A 19,238-nucleotide genomic window follows, 5' to 3' on the forward strand; every position below is an offset into this window, starting at 1 on the left:
ATTTGATCTTTTCCCACCAGTACCAATGGCTTCAACAAGATCCGCCATCCATTGGCTATCCGGCTTCACAAGGGCTTCCTTGGATACAGCCTGCAACCTTGTCTTTCTGGAGAATGTTAAATTTCAGTCAAGTCATGCTTGGTGTCTCTAACCCATGGTCCCTTGCATTTGGCCTGAAAACACATCTAAGTCCTCATCACCTGAAAACAGTGATTATTTATATGACCAATTTTCTTTTTCTTGTTGGTTTGTCTCTTGTTTAAAAAATCCTCTCTCCTGTTCCCCATGTTTGGATTTTTGTCATTGGTCCTGTTAATTAAATGCTACTAGTGGGCCTGCCGCACTTATTGTGCCACCCACTTAAGTAGATTTTTTAAACATGCCTCTGGCCTGTCATTGCAGCCTGTCTTTCCAGTTTTAAACTACCATTTCAATCTTGGAAAAGACACCTTTTGCCAGACCTAAAACTTCCTTTTTAATACATATGTCACCCCTATATGAAAGGGTGTGTCATAATAAAAAAGTTGCACATGTGCTTCGAAGGAGTCGATTCCGATCTCGCCCAGAAGGCCCTCCGAGAACCAGCCGTAGGGTTACCTTCCAACCGACTCGTTCCGGGAGCCGGTCCAACCAAACAACGAAGTGCGATGCTCAAATGTCTCCAATTCCTGAGCGACACATACGCTCCAACTCCAGCACCATTTTCCGTACGACCCGGCTCAGTAAACGCTGAATGGAGTCATCCTGAGCAATTTCCAAAGCCGTTCTGGCTTGCCAAGTGCAATGCGTATTTCCTACGTGCCAAACAGGTCGCCACCTCCACCATGTCACAGCATCCGGAAGAGCTGTAATTCAGCTCGGATTCGTGCCACAACACGATCACTGCATATGAGACAAAGCAGTTATATATCCGTAGTGCATGTCATACACATACTGTATGCCTATGGTCTAATCAACAACCATAACCAACGCATTTGTCACACACGGTACGTCAGATACCTACCACACACAAAAACACCACAACCCAGAAAAAGGCAACACACCCGTAGGAGGTGGATGTCCATCACTACCACCATTGTCCACCCCATAGGGGGTGGATGCCTATCACCACTAGCATTCTCTACCTATAGGGGGGTGGATATCTAACAGTACCAGCATTGTCCACCCCATAGGGGGGTAGATGTATAACACTACCAACATTGTCCACCCCATAGGGGATGGATGTCTATCACTCCCAACATTGTCAACCCCATAGGAGGTGGATGTCTAACACTACCTGCATTGTCCTCCCCATAGGGGGGTGGATGTCTATCACCACCAGCATTCTCCACCAATATGGGGTGGATGTCTAACACTACCAGCATTGTCCACCCCATAGGGGGGTGGATGTCTATCACTACCAGCGTTGTCCAACCCTTAGGGGGATGGATGTCTAACACTACCACCATTGTTCACCCTATAGGGGGTGGATGTCTATCACTACCACCATTGTACACCCCGTAGGAGGTGAATGTCTATCACTCCACCATTGTCCACCCCATGGGGGTGGTTATCTATCATTACCATATTCTCTACCCATAGGGGGGTGAATGTCTATGACTCCCACCATTCTCCACCCCTTTGGGGGTGGATGTCTAACACGACCAGTGTTGTCCACTCCATAGGTGGGTGGATGGCTAACATTACCAGCATTGTCTACCCCATAGGGGGTGGATGTCTATCACTACCAGCATTGTCCAACCCTTAGGGGCGGATGTCTAACACTCACAGCATTATTCACCACATAGGGGGTGGATGTCTATCACTCCCACCATTGTATACTCTATAGGGGGTGGATGTCTATCACTCCACCATTGTCCACCCCATAGGGGTGGAGGTCTATCACTACCCGCATTCTCTAGACCATAGGAAGGGTGACTGTCTATCACTACCACCATTGTCCACCCCAAAGGGGGTGGATGTCTAACACTACCACCATTTTCCACCCCATAGGGGCTGGATGCCAAACAGACCCCCAGTGCTGTCTTGCCTAAACTGTGTTTTGTGTGTAAACTGCCTGCAAAAGTGACACATAAAAAGATATATTGGACAAACCACCCATATCTGTAGTGACAGAAAGGTGAGTGTGGGGTGCAATCCCCCAGAATTGAAAAGCACATAGGGGTTATGGGGTATAACCCCCATCACTGTAGTGACAAAAAGGTGAGTGAGGGGTTCAATCCCCCAGCATTTTCAGGCACATAGGGGTTAGGGGGTATAACCACCAATCACTGTAGTGACAAAAAGGTGAATGTAGGTCTCACACCCCCAGCATGTCCAACCAATCATGTATTGTTTGGGCCTAAAACCACAAGCAATGTAGTGATAAAGTAGTGATTGTTTGCCAAACAACAAAAAACTGTTGAGGCAAACATTATTGTTTGTGTTACATACCCTCAGCTATGTGCAGCCAATCAGTGCTCTTGGGCGCTAACACTGCCAGCAATGTTCAATTAGACAATGTAACATGTGACCAACAAAATGCATAAATCACACATTTTTGTCACAAACAGACACAAATGCCAAGGATCCAATCTGAAACTACAGTTTTAATTAGATCCAGTAGCACAATGTGGCAGCAATGGCAACTGCAAAACATAAGGAATGTGCAGATTGAAGATGTCGGAGTCCCAGGGCCACTAGAGAAAAAAAACTCAACAAAACATCCACTCAATGCCCTTCAAAGACAGTTGAAATACATGGATGAAGATGCATAAAGACAACCAACTAGCCACACTCTGCAGAACTAACACAACATGTGTGTGTGTGTGTGGAAGTGTCGCTAGGCTGAGACCACATACATGATGGGGGGCTGAATTCCACTGAGACATATGCGTGTTGAGTACAATCCAGAAGTATTTCATGAATTGGGATAGTGAATGTGGGCAATCAGGCAATGTGTGATGAGCTGGTGCACTGTACCCTCAAGGCCACAACACTGTGGTGAGAATATCCTGTCTGCTGACCCTCTGTGATGCTAAATTAGGATATAGGCCATACTTTTGAGCACATTCACTCTTGTGCACTGTGTCACATGCCTTGCAAGAACCATTGTCATCTCACATACCCAAACGTTACTCCCAGGGCATGGCCTGTAATGTAAGGCCACATTGTAGGTAGGGCCCTTCCAAGAGACAAGTCACATTTGGTCAGTCTGAACACCACACACCTTGATCAGCAGCAATGGGCTTCATCTAAGCCTACATTGACTTGTGACATTGCACAGGCATCAATGACAGCGTGGATCACTGGGTGTATGATGAGGAATACATTATTGATCACACATCATTGTGATCACAATACAAACAATGGTCCATTTACTGTAGTGTATGACCAATGTGGTAATCTCTATATCAGCAAGGTAGACCCAGCATGCCACATACTAGGACACACACATTTGATGGTTGAACAAGAGGTGCCAGACACACATATGTATGGTACACAAATTTCCAGCATCTGCCCAACACTCAAACCCTGCAGGGCAACAGGAGTAAACACACTCCCGGAAGAATGACATTTTGATGAGTTAATTTACAATGAAGCACACAGGAGACAGTCCACGACACCACACAAGTCCACAGACACTCAAAATACATTCTTGAGCCTCCCACTGTAACAACCACGAAGTGGTTGTGTCACAGCTGTCAGCACTACATCTGTAGGCAAGATTCCTACTAGCTGTGTAGAAAAGCATGGACCAACAACAAAGTATGAGACAGTCAACATGTGGTGACTATGTGTGTTGCAGGCAACTCAAGATCAGTCCATTTACAATGTTAACTTGTTTGCATGTCTATCACACCAACTCTGCATCTAACTACAAAATTTGCATAATGTGCAGATCATCACTATTGTCAAATTGACAATGCTGACTGTTTACTGCTGAAGACTTGGAAGACATATGGCTCACCAGATAGAGGACACAACAACTGTGTCAGTAGACTCCAATGCACAGGCAAACGTGTAAGTTAATAGTTTTTACTCTGTTGACAACCCCAGGGGTGGTGGTGGGATCTGTGCTTAACAAACACTATACACATAGCTAGGCCTTACACATGGTGAAATTTGTACATCCATTTAGGATGGAGTACATGTGCATAACATGATACGTATTGGACACATTTCGAAATTTAAAACTGTCTCAGAATAATGAAACACTCAAGGAGACCTACAAATAAGACATGTTGCCATCAGGCTACAGGAAAGGGTAGAATCTGCTGAGTGTGAGCAGTCATAGACACATACAAGTGTCAAACTTGCAAAAACAGATAGCATATTAAAAACACGCTGATTTTGGTGGCACAGATGTGGCTCGGGGAATTAAAAATGTGTCACATGTGTGTTTGCTCACAGTGCAGGCCCTTGTCTCAAACCAACCAGGGATGTCACCATCTTAACTCCATTCTACTGGGGCGCCCACATCTCGGATACTCAAAGTCAAATAGGTTGAGAAAGCACTGGACTACTCAGCACACAAAAGCTTCTCAAACAGGAACATCTGCAGCGATTACAGTCTTGGAGAAAATGGGGTTTGAAGACAGAGATTAATGCTCACATGACACACACCATGGGCTCAGGATATGTCACAGATTAGCACACTGCCATGAGGTGATTTCACTACTATGGAAGGACAGCGGTGTCAAGCTTGGTTTTGGCAGGGGTCTACCATGTCAGAATGAGACTCAGACATGGATCCAACAATTACAACACACAGAATACTTTGAGCTAGATGTAGGTAATTTGGATTTACTGATTCATAAATACTGAATTTTACCGATTCAGTATTTATGAATCTGTAAATCCAATGTAGGTAATAATTCGGTAAAAAATACCGGATCGGTAGGATTCGGTATTTACTGAATCGGTATTTACCGATTCGGTATTTTCCATTGATTCTAATGGGCCTGTAGGCCCATAGGAATGAATGTCAATTACCGAATCGGTAATTACTGATTCGGTAAATACCAAAAAATTCAAGGGTGGCAGGGTGTCACTTTGACACCTGTTGCACCCCTGATTAGTGCTTGTGTGCCATGTGGCACACATACATGCCCTAAGGGCATGTATGTGTGCCACATGGCACAGGTGTAAATGCACATATTTGCATTTACATAGGAATTCGTTATTTACCACCAACTAATAGTTGGTGGTAAACAACAAATCCTTAAAGCCCTGTAGCACTGTTTACAGTGCTACCTACATTACAAAATACAGATTTGGTAATTTTACTGAATCAGTAATTTTACCGATTCGGTAAAATTACTGATTCGGTAAAATTACCGAATCTGTATTTTGAGATTCCCCACATCTCAGTTTCCAAATACCGGTCGGTAACGGCCGAAAATACCGATTTTCGGCCGTTACCGACCAGTATTTGGATACCTACATCTAGGCCTTTGTTTCCATCAGCCTGTTTACATATGTGTCCCCAAAGTCATCTGCATGTAGTCAAACTCCATGTTTACCAAGTTGTACTGATGAGACAGATGACTTGTTCATCATCAATGTGCTATTCTGCATGTCCATCGTAGATGCTTGTACCATTGAAATCTTATACAATGTGTACAAATGTCAGCACATCCTATGGGCAAAAGTGTAAGTCAAAGATGGGAGGTTGTTAAAAGCATGTCACACTCCTTGTCCAAAACATTGTGGATCATGACAACCTGCAATTGCAGTCAATGTTGACTCTCATACATACTGTAATGTTACATACATACCATGGACAACATGCAGTACATCACATCGCTACATCATTATTTTCACTTAAGGACTCTGTTGCTGTGGACGCAGAAGAAACGGACATGGAAATAGCCTCCCACAGGCAGAGAATTTATACCTGAGGGGAACAGCTGCCTGTCATTTCATCAGACTCCGTGAGGGGAACGGCTGTTACTCCACGCCACATGCCATGAGGGGAACGGCTAGAATTACAGCGCCGATATTGCACTAGCGCCTGGAGGCGCCACAAAAGCACAGAGCGCCTCCCGTGGCGCGGAATACCCGATTGCCGTGAGGGGAATGGCTGTCTGTCATTTCACCAGACGCCGTGAGGGGAACAGCTGTTTCTCCACACCACGCACCGTGTGGGCAACTCCTAGGAGAACTACAGTGCCAGGCAGCCCCCGGCAACCTTGACGCTGATGTCGCACTAGCGCCCAGAGGCGCTACAGAAGCACAGAGCGCCTCCCGCAGCGCAGGATATCCGCTGCCTGTCATTTCACCAGACGCCGTGAGAGGAACGGCTGTTACTCCACGCCACGCGCCATGAGGGGAACGGCTAGGAGAACCACAGCAACCGACAGCCCCCAGCGGACATGCCGCTTCCGTTGCACTAGCGCCTGGAGATGCTATAAAAGCCTAGAGCACCTCCCGCAGCACGGGATACCCGATTGCCGTGAGGGGAACGGCTGCCTTTCATTTCACTAGACGCCGTTAGGGGAATAGCTGTTACTCCACACCACGCGCTGTGAGGGGAACGGTTAGGAGAACGACAGCATCCAGCAGCCCTTGGCGGCCTGGACGCTGACATTGCACTAGCGCCAGGAGGCGCTACAAAAGCACAGAGCGCCTCCCACAGCGCGGGATACCCGATTGGCGTGAGGGAACGGCTGCCTGTCATTTCATCAGACACCGTGAGGGGAACAGCTCTTACTCTACACCACGCGCCCTGAGGGGAAAGGCTATGAGAACTACAGCGCCCGGCAGCCCCTGGCGGCCTGGACGCTGACGTTACACTAGCGCCCGGAGGTGCTACAAAAGCACAGCGCACCTCCCGCAGCACGCAACGTGCGAGGGCGGCGGCTGGGCGAAGCCTGTCAGACCCCGAAGGAGACCGGGCTGGGCCATTCCCGTTGGTCTTGTAGTAAGATCACCCTGCCGTTTCTGGACTCGTGTAGGAACTGCTTTTTAAGGTGGGTGTCCTCATCGTACAATTGATCCACATATTGCCAGGACTAACTACTCAATGACATAGAGTTATACAATTTGTTCTAATTTCTCCCCTTGTGAAACCCCCAAAGCAGAATATATTATATTGTGACTGAATTCTTGTCCCCTCTCCAACCTGACCCACAAGGAGCCCTCGCTTGCCAACTAAAATGGGGAGGCGTATCTGCTCAGGGAAAAAAGCGGAAGTATCCGCGCAATCACCAACAAGCCACCAGCCTACCTCGATCGACTAGATTTTTCAGAGGGCCATAGGGGTAGTTTCAAATGAGATTTAACTGAGTGAAAGACGCTTATCGATTACACCAGATTTAGCCCTACCCAGCTTTCACACTGAATTGAAATATGTTCTGCCAGTCATCAATCCAGATTCCAAGGTCCCAAGTTAGTACACGTGCACTAGTGCACGACGTGCAAACCCTGGACCTGGAGGGATACCTCTGTGGACTCTCAAAAAAGAGGGATTGCTAAACTGCCGCAAAAGCTGGGAAAACTCCTGCAGATGATGGGGTACCAGGAAATGTACGGCTGGGGGGGGCATGTGAATGAAGGCACAGAAAAACCACAGTGTGTGTCAAATTTGGTCAGGGACCTGCATTTGGAAATAAGAAATATAATCAAGGAGGAGTTGACCACTCTGACCACAAAGTTAGATAATCTTACTAGATGACTTCATTAGTAAGGCAGGTCCTAGGGAGAAAGACCCCCACCATCAGATCAAGCCCCTAGCCCACCTAGCCCATTTAAGAAATGGCCATGCTCTAGTAACCACCTGTAATTCGACTCCACAAGCCCAGAGCATTAGGGAAGAAGTAGTGGCTCACTTAAATAACATCTAATAAACCAACTAATAGCATCACTAGCCTGGAAAGCCAGGAACCAAGTCGGAGGTAGGAGACTGGTAGACAGCAAAGATCCCCAGCAGAAGATTCCCAAGCAGGAACAAATATGCAAAATTTGGGTTCAAAGTGCAGAACTAGAGAGGGGCAAGATCTGCGAAATGTGTCCGCAGAGAGAAGTTCAGACTTACCATGCATCAACCTCCCACCCGACTCTACACCACATGTTATAATTCTAACAAATGTGCCAGAACTCAAAAGGGGGCAAAGGGAATCGCATTATGAGCTAAAAAATAAATGTCTTTTTTGGCTGTCCAAACAACTTCAATTTTCCTATGAGGATGCAAGTGAGATTGTATTCTCGCGTGAGGTGGGTGGGCCAAAGAGCAAAAAGATTTAGATGGTGATACCATTGTGATCAGTTTTAGAAACCTACAGGTTGTCAGGTCACTCGTAATGTGAACCCATTACAGGTACGAAGGGGACATTAGGCCCCTTCCATTAGGGTACTTTTACCCCCCAAGACTTGCTCCAGTCAATAATCTATGGACAGTCAGTGGAGAAGGGCACAGACACCAATATGAGCAAATTACACCAGGAGGCAAGAGCATAGGAATCAACCACTTTTTAACCTTCCACTTGCAAATAGATATGCACCCATGGATTCCGTTGACTGACTAGAACCAATACATCAATTAAATTCGGAATCAAGAGGAAAAGAACATATAGCAAGGAGGGCTGAGAGAGTAGAAGCTACCTTTAGTGAGAAAATGGAGGGGCCCACCTAGATCATATTGCATCAGGCACACCTCCATCGATATCACAAACCTCCATAGGCCACCAGCAGCTGATTCCAGTTTTTACAACTACCAATGTGGCAACAAACCCAAGTTCCATGTTTTATACTTGAACATTGCGGGCTTGATTTCCAAACAGGGCAACCCAGAGTGGGTGCCCCTTGTTGATGCACACAACATCTGCATGTTCAGGAGACCTGGGCTAGAGAGGACACCCATAGAGTGGGTTGTGCGACTGTTTGTTTGGCAGCCACAAGTGGGGGAAGGGGAAGACCTTCAGGAGGGCTTTGTGTCTAGGTTGCTGTGCACTTGGGATGCACTGCAAAACAGATTGACACATCCTCACACAACATACTCTGTGTCCTCCTGAGCTTCCCCACCAAGACTAGAATAGCCTTAATCAATGTTTACTCGGTCCGGTCACCTATGGTCACCTATAGCCAGGAGTCATCAACTCTTGAGCATTTGACAAGCTTCTTACACACCATCACTGATGGCACTCTGGTGGTACTTGCCAGTGATTTTAATTGCCAGAATGAGCCACTGAAGGTCTTAATTGGGGGTGATATTGATGAGGAAGACCAGCACTGGTCAATCCCAGAATTGAATGCCCGACTAACTCGAGCCTGGACCCCCTTGGTGCTTCAAATGAACACTCTTACATTGACCCATTCTTTTAGGGCTTGTAATGGCCGACCTAAATCCGATTCCCGAGCAAACCACACTTATGATAGACCCGGAAGTTCTTCCATTTTAGATTACATCCTAATGGATACTAAATCTTGGTGTTGGGTGATCGATTTTAAGGTTATACCTAGACATGATAACGACCACAATGCCCTGGTCTTAGAGCTGATATAACCTTGCTCTAAGGGTGTCCAAGTAGGTAATCATCATTTAAATGGGCCCAGGTTAACCCTGACTGGTTGTAGGAGGCGAGTGAAAATGGGGGCCATTTATAATTCCCAGGATAAGTTGGCCTCCTTTTATAAAATTGTCACTCCATACCTTGAGGTTGCCAATCAATGTAGTTATGCAACAGCCCCTAATACAGTTATATCAGAAATTGGGAGAAACCACAAAGACCTAGTGTGTGACCTGGCAAGCGTCTTTTTTCCTGTTGTAAAATCCAAAAACAAGGTGTCTATGGGCGACTCCTGGTATAATGGCGAATGTCGAAGAGCTAAGCAATCACTGACCTAGCTTGCCCGACAATTCCTAGGAAGGCTCTTTCAAAGCTTTTTAGAGAATTTAAGATAAACCAGATTAAGGGAAAGTCCACCATTGTTATACTGACTACACCATTTTTAGAAGTCAAGGACCAATATAGGTTAGAACCTGTTTTTGACGTTATTCAGCCACACCTAGCCAACAAACTTTATTTGCAATTTAGGCACGGGGTACTACCACTCCGTGCCCTTACAAATAACTGGGGGGGTGCACAGTCTAAGGGGTGTCCGGTATGTGAGAGCTTCTCTGAATCAGACAAACATGTACTGTTTGTTTGTCCAGTATAGATGAAGGCACTGATTGCTGCAAGAGGCCTGCGAGAATTTTGGGAAAACTCACTGTGGGGAGGCATACAGGATACTAGAATATGATACCAGCCTCCCTATTGTGTATTCAGTTTCCCAATATTTATTCTCTATGTGGTGTGTTCATTCAACTGTACTAAAAATCTAGAGTGGCCTAATCAGATCTTTTTAACTTTTAAGCAATTTTTATCCTTTTTTTATCATATGAAATGAGTAGTTTTTAACGTCTTACTGAGACCTTTTAATATTTCACTGTCCAGCATTTTATTTAATCCTGCATAACTAAACTGTATGTAATATCTTGCATTTTTTATATACTTTTATGGCCAAATTGGCTGAAATAAAGATATTTTTAATTGAATTTAATTATTTTCACTAAACAAGATTTCCACTGCAATTTCATTTGACTTTTTAACACAATTAGGTACACAAAATGCAAATCTACAAAAGAAAAGAAAAGAAAATGCTTTACTTATCATTTGCATCGAAGAAATCAAAACATGCAGAACAATACTGCCAATGGCCAGTCCATTTTATTGAGTCCTTTAGGGGGTTGAACTAATGATTCTGCCTCCCTCGCTTGCCTGCACTTCTACAACTAGGGGAAATCTCCCCTTGGAGTGGCATCTTTAGGGGCATGCCAGGCACTGCCTGGACAGGACTAGGGTGTACCAGTTTGGGTTATGGGAGGGATGGGGGCTACTGGAGTGTCGGGATCCACTGTAGTGGACAGGTCCGATTGAGGGGGTGGGGGCTCCACTGCAGTGGATAGGTCTGATTGAGCGGGCGGGTGCTCCACTGCAGTGGATAGGTCTGATTGAGGGGGTGGGGGCTCCGCTGCAGTGCCTGTAACTGACAGAAGGTGTGGTGTTGTGGGAGGGGAAGTGCTGGTGGTAAGGAGAGGGCCTTATCATCTTGGAGATGGTGTAATGGTGTGTAGGTGAAACCTGGGATGGGTTGTGATGTGTGAACTTTGGGAGGGTAGCCTTGGCTTGGGAGGAAGTATTGTGGTGGAGGTGTGGGGTTTTAGATATCTTTGTTCTGGGGGATGTATGGGTGGGGGCCTCAGTGTTCCTACTCTTAGGGGAGGGTGAGCGTGCAGGGGCGAATCTCCTCTCTGCACCGGGGGATTTCCTCTTCCCCTTGCAAGTCTGGTCTGATGTATCAGTGGGGAAGAGGCCAAGGTCACAGAGGAAGACCCTCTGGTAAGGGGGGTTGCAGTAGAGTCAAGGGTAGGGGTTTTATAGGGAGAGGTACCTGAGGAACGCGGAGTGGTTGTGGATGGATGTGTGTGTTTCTTGGCCATCTCCCCTGTGTGTGTGATGTATGTCCCCTGAGTGTGTGTGTGTGTGATCTTTTGGACTTATTTTAGGTGGTTGTGTGCTGCTTGTGTCTGTTGGTGTGTATGCATGTGCCTGTGTGAGTGTTCTTTGGTCAGGTAGGTTAGTGGGGACTGTTGATGGGGCAGAGGTAGGAAGGGTGAGAAACTGCTGTAGGAGGGACGCTGCTGCCATCAGTGAGGAGGCCATGGACATATTTGTTCGCTGTAGGGCCGACATGTCTGATGACATGCCCTCCATCTATGACACCAATTGTGTCAAAAGACTGGTGTGTGTATGGAGAACACTCAGCATGGATATCTGCCCCACATGTATCTGTTTGAGCAAATCCACAGTCTCCACCCTCAGGGCAGTAGGGGTGACAGATGCAGGGGGTGCAGTGCCTAGCCCAAAGGAGACATGCTCCCTAACACGGTATGGTCCATGGACACTTGGAATGGGAGCAGCTGTGAGGGTGGAGATGGTGGTGGTGGCGGGAGCAGACTCTGATGTTGTGGCCTCTGCTCTGGTAACACCCACCACTACAAGGGAGTCATCACTGGAGCTTGTTTGGTCCTCTACAGATGTCGATGTTTCAGACCGGCCCTCAGTGTTGCTCCCCTCACCCTCTGTGCCACTGGGGCCCTCCTCCTCCACTTTAGACCCAGCTTTGGTCCATGGAACTGTCTCCTCCAGTGGCCGTAGATGATGCTGTGAACAAGGATGAGAAAGATATTCACATCAGTTATCTGCAAAGACTTGACATGAGTTTCAGCACAACACATCACAGAGCAAGCCATTGCATAATGTTCATGGCACTTTTTATATTCATTACACATATGTGAACATGGCCCTTGTCAGTCTGCCCTTTAAACCATGGTTCACAAACAAAGGATGGCAATGGAACCATCTCTTAGATGTATTTCAAAGACCACTAAATACATGTCCACCAGCGCACTTATTTGCCTGTTGTCTGATCTGTAATGTTCCTGAGTGTGTTGTGTCATTACAAACATGTCTCATCTCATGCAAAGGAGTCTGGAAGTGACAGAGCAAATGGGATGGACAAATTAATAAGTTGATATGTGGAACACACTTCCATCCCCAGCCATCATGATGGGCTTATGTCTTGAACGTCAATGCTATAATGGTCTGCATGTACAACAACAGACAAGTACAAATACAAAAATTCTATCTATTCAATCTGTACTGACTCTTGTTACAGGGGCAGTGAATCACAACTTTAAAGTCAGCACGTGTCACAATCATGTAATCCTTTTTAAAGCTACATCTGTAGTGTTCAAGTATACATGTCTCCTATGTGCTACATCCAATTTAAAGACTTTGACAAGCTCACATTGTTCAACTTAGACATTGGAGTATATGAATTAACAAAACCGTTTACATGAACTGTTTTTATAGCTCTCTGGAAGAAAGTACTGCTGCATACACATATATGTTGAAGTTATCATTATGCAGAGTCAAAGGATGACACAAACATGATCTGTTCTGTGTATCTGAGCCACATTTCATATATTAGATGTCTGTCTATATTACAAATATTTACTACCTGTGTTTTAAAAAAGGTTCTGCCTGCACACACTGTCACAGAATCTGACACATGATTTTTAATTTTACAATGGTGAAAGTGTTGCCTGACAAACAAAAATCTGATGTGACAGTGTCTCAGATGGCATGAGTTGGCATGCCTGTCCTTGGTCCATGTGAAACATGTGATTACACGGAGCACTATGCAGATGACTACACATTTTGAACACTCATCCTTTTTATTTGCCTGAAACATCAACATTGGTCTCACCTGCAGCACGGGTGTGTAGCATATTTCTCACAAACCTGTGTTTACCAAGATCACCATTTTGAACGTAAATGTATGCTCCACACAGAGTACAGTTCATATTTCAGTCAATGTGCTGACACATGTCAGACAATTACATCACTCATTATGGCCAACTCAATGCACCTGTTGTATATGGTGCTTATAATGTTAACCTTGGACTACAGGGAATACACAGGACCTAAGTGACACCTGTCACAGACGGAATGTGACACACCTGGATAACAGATGATAATGCTGCATCATTACATTTTGCCACAGAAGTGGTGTCTCAGCAGACAGATGACGTGTGAGAGGGATACCAGGCGTAGGGGGTGCAACATGCATATCAAACATAGTTCAGCAACATGGCACATACCCACCCCCTCCTTGCTTCTGTCTGGCCTTCAACTGCCCATCCAGGTCAGGGAAGACCGCCATAAGTATCCGGACTATGTGGGGGGTCAGATACCGTCGTTCACCCCTTTTGTGAGGAGGTGACAGATTCATCTGGACTTTTGCAATCCTCCAGGTCCAGCCACGGAGGTCTCGCCACCTCTTCTGACAGTGGCCGATGCGGCGTTTGAAGACCCCCACAGATCTTACAGCCCGGACAATGGTCTGCCAAATGTCATGCTTCTGATGGGTGTTGACCGGTAAGGATGACATGTTGACACACCATTACTACACATGCTATAATGTCTAAAGGTTGGCCAAGTATCATCATGGGCAGTTGTCCTGTATGCAAGTCTCCCTTAATAACATGAAAACAGTTGAGGAAAATCAATCCCACCAAATACACTTCTACGTCACTGTACCTGTCGAGAACATGAATCTACAGACTGTAAGACTTACAATAACTATGTGTGCATGATTGCCCTTGGGGATCACAATGCTAGTAGTGCCTGTTTTTAAACATGATAACAACATACAATGGTCCGAGACCTATAACTTAATATAAATGGAATGAATCAAACCATAATTGATTAGAGAGCATATACAATTAGTCGCTGCTCAACTCAACTAATGAAGAAACATAAGAATTGGCAACAACAACACCACGGTCCAAGAATATATGCAATATTTTAATCTATTGTCATATATAGCATTTGTATTGCAAATTACAAATTTTTATGTATTTTTTGTTTTAATATATACATCTAGAATTATAATAGTAGTTGCCCCATATAGAGCGTGCAGTAGAAAAGGGGTGTCAAAGAAAGTGCCAGTGATAAGGTGAAAAAGGGAAAAGAAATCACACAAAGTTAATAGAAACAACAATTTCTGCTTTTTCAAAAAAATGCCAGCCAGTAAGTGCTGGATCAGAGAACCTGACCACATTCAAATAGTCCAAAAAGGCTTCTTAATCATTGTTAATAGACATAAGATGTAACCATTGTCTGCACTATATCACAAGGAGAGGATATAGGTAGTGGTCCAGGTATTAGACAAAGTGTCGACGTTTCGACTCGTCTTACGGCCTTGCGGTCAGTTGTGCCTGGGCCATGCGAGTCTTCTTCAGGACATAAAAGATGGGGCAACGCAGGGTATCTTGTTGACCCCTGTTGATGAAGTAGTGGTCGTATTTTACTCAAGTAGGGATTATTTCATGCAGTCCAGTGGCTTCTATTGAAAGCCCAGATACCAAAAACCTGCACAATGAATCTGATGGGTGTATGTTCCCAGGTGAATTTCAAAGTTACCACGAGGCAGATAGTCAGAGTCCAAAGATTCAATCAAGAGGGTACTGTGTGCAGCTATTGTTAAAAATCCTCAAACTTGTTCCATGGATTTCGGTCCTATTAATGGCATCCCAAATCAGTGGTTTAGAGGGTCAAACGTAAACCCACTGAGCCGATTTCAATCGGAATCGTCAACTCCCTTGGATGGAGCGGTATCACAGTCAGGGCTTCCCAATCGCCAACGCGCCTCCAAGCGTTAGAGTGGCAGCAGCTCACTCCTGAACGCTAGCGTCTCATGCCATTAATAGGACCGAAATCCATGGAACAAGTTTGAGGATTTTTAACAATAGCTGCACACAGTACCCTCTTGATTGAATCTTTGGACTCTGACTATCTGCCTCGTGGTAACTTTGAAATTCACCTGGGAACATACACCCATCAGATTCATTGTGCAGGTTTTTGGTATCTGGGCTTTCAATAGAAGCCACTGGACTGCATGAAATAATCCCTACTTGAGTAAAATACGACCACTACTTCATCAACAGGGGTCAACAAGATACCCTGCGTTGCCCCATCTTTTATGTCCTGAAGAAGACTCGCATGGCCCAGGCACAACTGACCGCAAGGCCGTAAGACGAGTCGAAACGTCGACACTTTGTCTAATACCTGGACCACTACCTATATCCTCTCCTTGTGATATAGTGCAGACAATGGTTACATCTTATGTCTATTAACAATGATTAAGAAGCCTTTTTGGACTATTTGAATGTGGTCAGGTTCTCTGATCCAGCACTTACTGGCTGGCATTTTTTTGAAAAAGCAGAAATTGTTGTTTCTATTAACTTTGTGTGATTTCTTTTCCCTTTTTCACCTTATCACTGGCACTTTCTTTGACACCCCTTTTCTACTGCACGCTCTATATGGGGCAACTACTATTATAATTCTAGATGTATATATTAAAACAAAAAATACATAAAAATTTGTAATTTGCAATACAAATGCTATATATGACAATAGATTAAAATATTGCATATATTCTTGGACCGTGGTGTTGTTGTTGCCAATTCTTATGTTTCTTCATTAGTTGAGTTGAGCAGCGACTAATTGTATATGCTCTCTAATCAATTATGGTTTGATTCATTCCATTTATATTAAGTTATAGGTCTCAGACCATTGTATGTTGTTATCAATTTGATACCCAGGTCCAGTACTTTTGGGTTACCCCATTTCTTTAATGTTTTTAAACATGGTCAATTGAAAAGGCAGTGTAATCAACACTCACCTGCTCTCCTGATTTCCCATACAGTTTGCTCTACTGTGGAAGGAGGCTGTCCTGCAGAGCCTGGTTCTCCTCCTCTGTGAAAGCTGGTGCTCTCATCACAGTATGTGCCATTGTAGATCCCAGAGGATGTCAAAACAGCAGCAGTGGTAGCTAGAGATGTTGTAAAGTAGCATGTAGTACAGGCAAGTGAAGTCTCTTGGGAACAGACAGGCTTATATCTGTGCAGCAGAGGTGGGTTCGGATCAATGCGTCCAAAGCTATAGGTCCGAGACGTTCACATTATCCGAATGTGGCCAATCCATAACGTTGCGCGCATCTGATATGCCTACTGCGTCGCTTAAATATTCCGCATCATGACACTATTGAGTTTGATACATTGTTGTTATAAGCCAACAGAATAGGTTTGCACGCGATTTGTACACGAAGCGAAACCGCGTCTGTCCCAATGACGACCAATAGCCAATGTGTGGGCCAGGCTTGGTTCGGATGTGTAGAACGTGTCTTTTGAATACTCACCTGCGTCTGTCCCCATGACGACCAATAACCAATGTATGCATCTGGCTCGGTTCGTATGTGTAGAACGCGTCTTTTGAATACTCACCCGCGTTTGTCCCCATGATGACCAATAGCCAATGTGTGCATTCGGCTCGGTTTGGATGTGTAGAACGCGTCTTTTGAATACTCACCTACGTCTGTCTCCATGACGACCAATAGCCAATGTGTGCATTCGGCTCAGTTTGGATGTGTAGAATGCGTGGTTTGAATACCCACCCGCGTCTGTCACCATTATAGTCAAAAGCCAAAGGATGCAAATCACACATTTTGGGTGAGGCTCTGGTGCCCTACACTAATCAATCAGCATGTCAGACAGTAAAGCGACTCTTCATGTTCTGCTTTATTACATGTCTGGGTACAGTGATTCACATGCCATATTGGACAGAGCACTTTATAACTCACAATCCCATGATGAGCCAACCTTCATGAGCACCCAATACATTGTTTGTGAAGAACATCACAACTGTGTGTGACCACTTCACAGATCACCCTCCGAGGCCTGGACACAGTCCTAGGGGACCATTGTGTTAACACAGGTTGCATACACTGATAATAACTGCTTTATTGGACTGTGTGTTAGAAAGTGCACTGTTAAAGTTATTTTGAGTGATTCCACAGTATCTGAGTCTTGTACAATGCAGGCACTCCATTGTTGAGGTTGTTAATGATATTTACTTAAGACATCATCTTGTATTAGGCATGTGAGTGGCTGTTGTGTCTTTGGGTCACAGACATACATGTATGTTTGTCAAACAAAATCTGCTACACACCATGATTGTTTTATGTATGTGATGGTACATGTATGTCAGACATTACATCATGACAGTGTCCAGGTGGCAGTACATGTTCCCTGTGTGTATACCTTACCACCTCATGTTAGTTATTACAAACATCTATCTTTGATGGTTAATTAGGTGTGTGTTTAGTATGTAATTTTTGATAACATGGACTGTGACAGACACCACTGATTAGTCACAGCACAGCATTGCATTTGTGGAATAACCATTATAAAATTAAATGTTCTGCGAAGGTCACATAGCTGGCCTTTGTGTCAATGCTCAATATTACACATCTGACTTCATTGAGTCTTGCTTTGATGTAGCATATGATATTTTGCATGTTGCTTACCACATTGGAAAATGAATTGATAATGTTTTGATTTGTTACCTATGTACCACAGGAGGCCAGCTGTCCACAGGCCCTTCCCTGACCTAGAGACCATGGTAGAACGTGACAGCATCAGATGTTACCGCATCACCAGACCACTCATTGAGGAGTTGGTACAGCAGTTGGTGCCACATTTTCTACCTGTACGCCCATATCCATTTGCGCTGACCCCCAAAGTGAAGGTGATGGCAGCCCTACATTTCTTTGCCACGGGAACCTTCCAGTATAATGTGGCTTCTGCTGGTGGGATGTCACAGGCAATGTTTTGCCATGTGCTTCTTGATTTTTTGGAGGCAATGTTACATTTTCTGAACCGGTACATCAAATTCCCAACACCACGACAAGAGTGACTTTTATGCTTTGGGAAGAATGCCACATCATTGGCTCCATTGAGCGTACACATGTGGCTTTGGTCCCACCACAGGCAAAGGAACAAACATACAGGAATCATAAGCATTATCACTTCATAAATGCCTTGGTGGTATATCTGCTGACATGACAATCTCACATGTCTGTGCGTGTTTCCTGGGATCAGCACATGGCGCATACATTATGAGAAACAGTAAGATCCCATAGATGATGTCTCAGCTGCCAAATCGGAGAAAAAGGAGGACCCCACACAGTGTTATAAGGGACCGGGGGGAAAACAATATTGAAAAAATAACAAAGTCCCAATTCGGAGGACAAATAGGATTTGTCCTATTTTAGTGTTGGTGCTACGAGTTTAATCCTTAAATGAGCATGCTGAGAAATCGACAGGAAAGGCAAAGGTACAATGAAGTGTGATTGATTATCGATATATATCAGTTCCACACTATAATATCAGGGACAAACATAGGCTATGGCAGGTTCTGTATAATTATTTACAATACTTTCAAGAAGATTATGAATTTAATTAAGACTAATCACAATGTATATTTGGTAACGTTGTTTTTAGATTTTATTACACATTATCAATTTACAGTTCACAATTCATATAAAAAACATCATTAAAAACATTTTGCAATGTGCATATTGATAAAAAATATTTTGCATAAATACAAACAAAAAAGAATCACAAAGTCGACGCAGCGTTTCGGCTTTCTTTTGTACACCTTCCTCAGGACTGATTCTAAACAGTTAAAAACATTAAAAACACAAAGTTACCAAACAGTTTTGATTGACTAAGATTTTATCTTCTGTATATGAACACATTTCATTTCATTTTCCCAGGTTGTCACACTGATGTTTTTTTACCTTAA

The 19,238-nt window shown here is 44.5% G+C and overlaps 1 pseudogene; it reads right to left on the reverse strand.

Moving 5' to 3' along the window:
• The window catches only part of LOC147728235 (uncharacterized), a 69,244-nt pseudogene extending 52,437 nt beyond the window's left edge, over positions 1-16,807 (reverse strand).
• Positions 16,808-19,238: the final 2,431 nt, after the last annotated feature.

This window comes from Lissotriton vulgaris, chromosome 3_1 (genome assembly GCF_964263255.1).
Source record: "Lissotriton vulgaris chromosome 3_1, aLisVul1.2, whole genome shotgun sequence".
Classification (NCBI taxonomy): Eukaryota; Metazoa; Chordata; class Amphibia; order Caudata; family Salamandridae; genus Lissotriton; species Lissotriton vulgaris.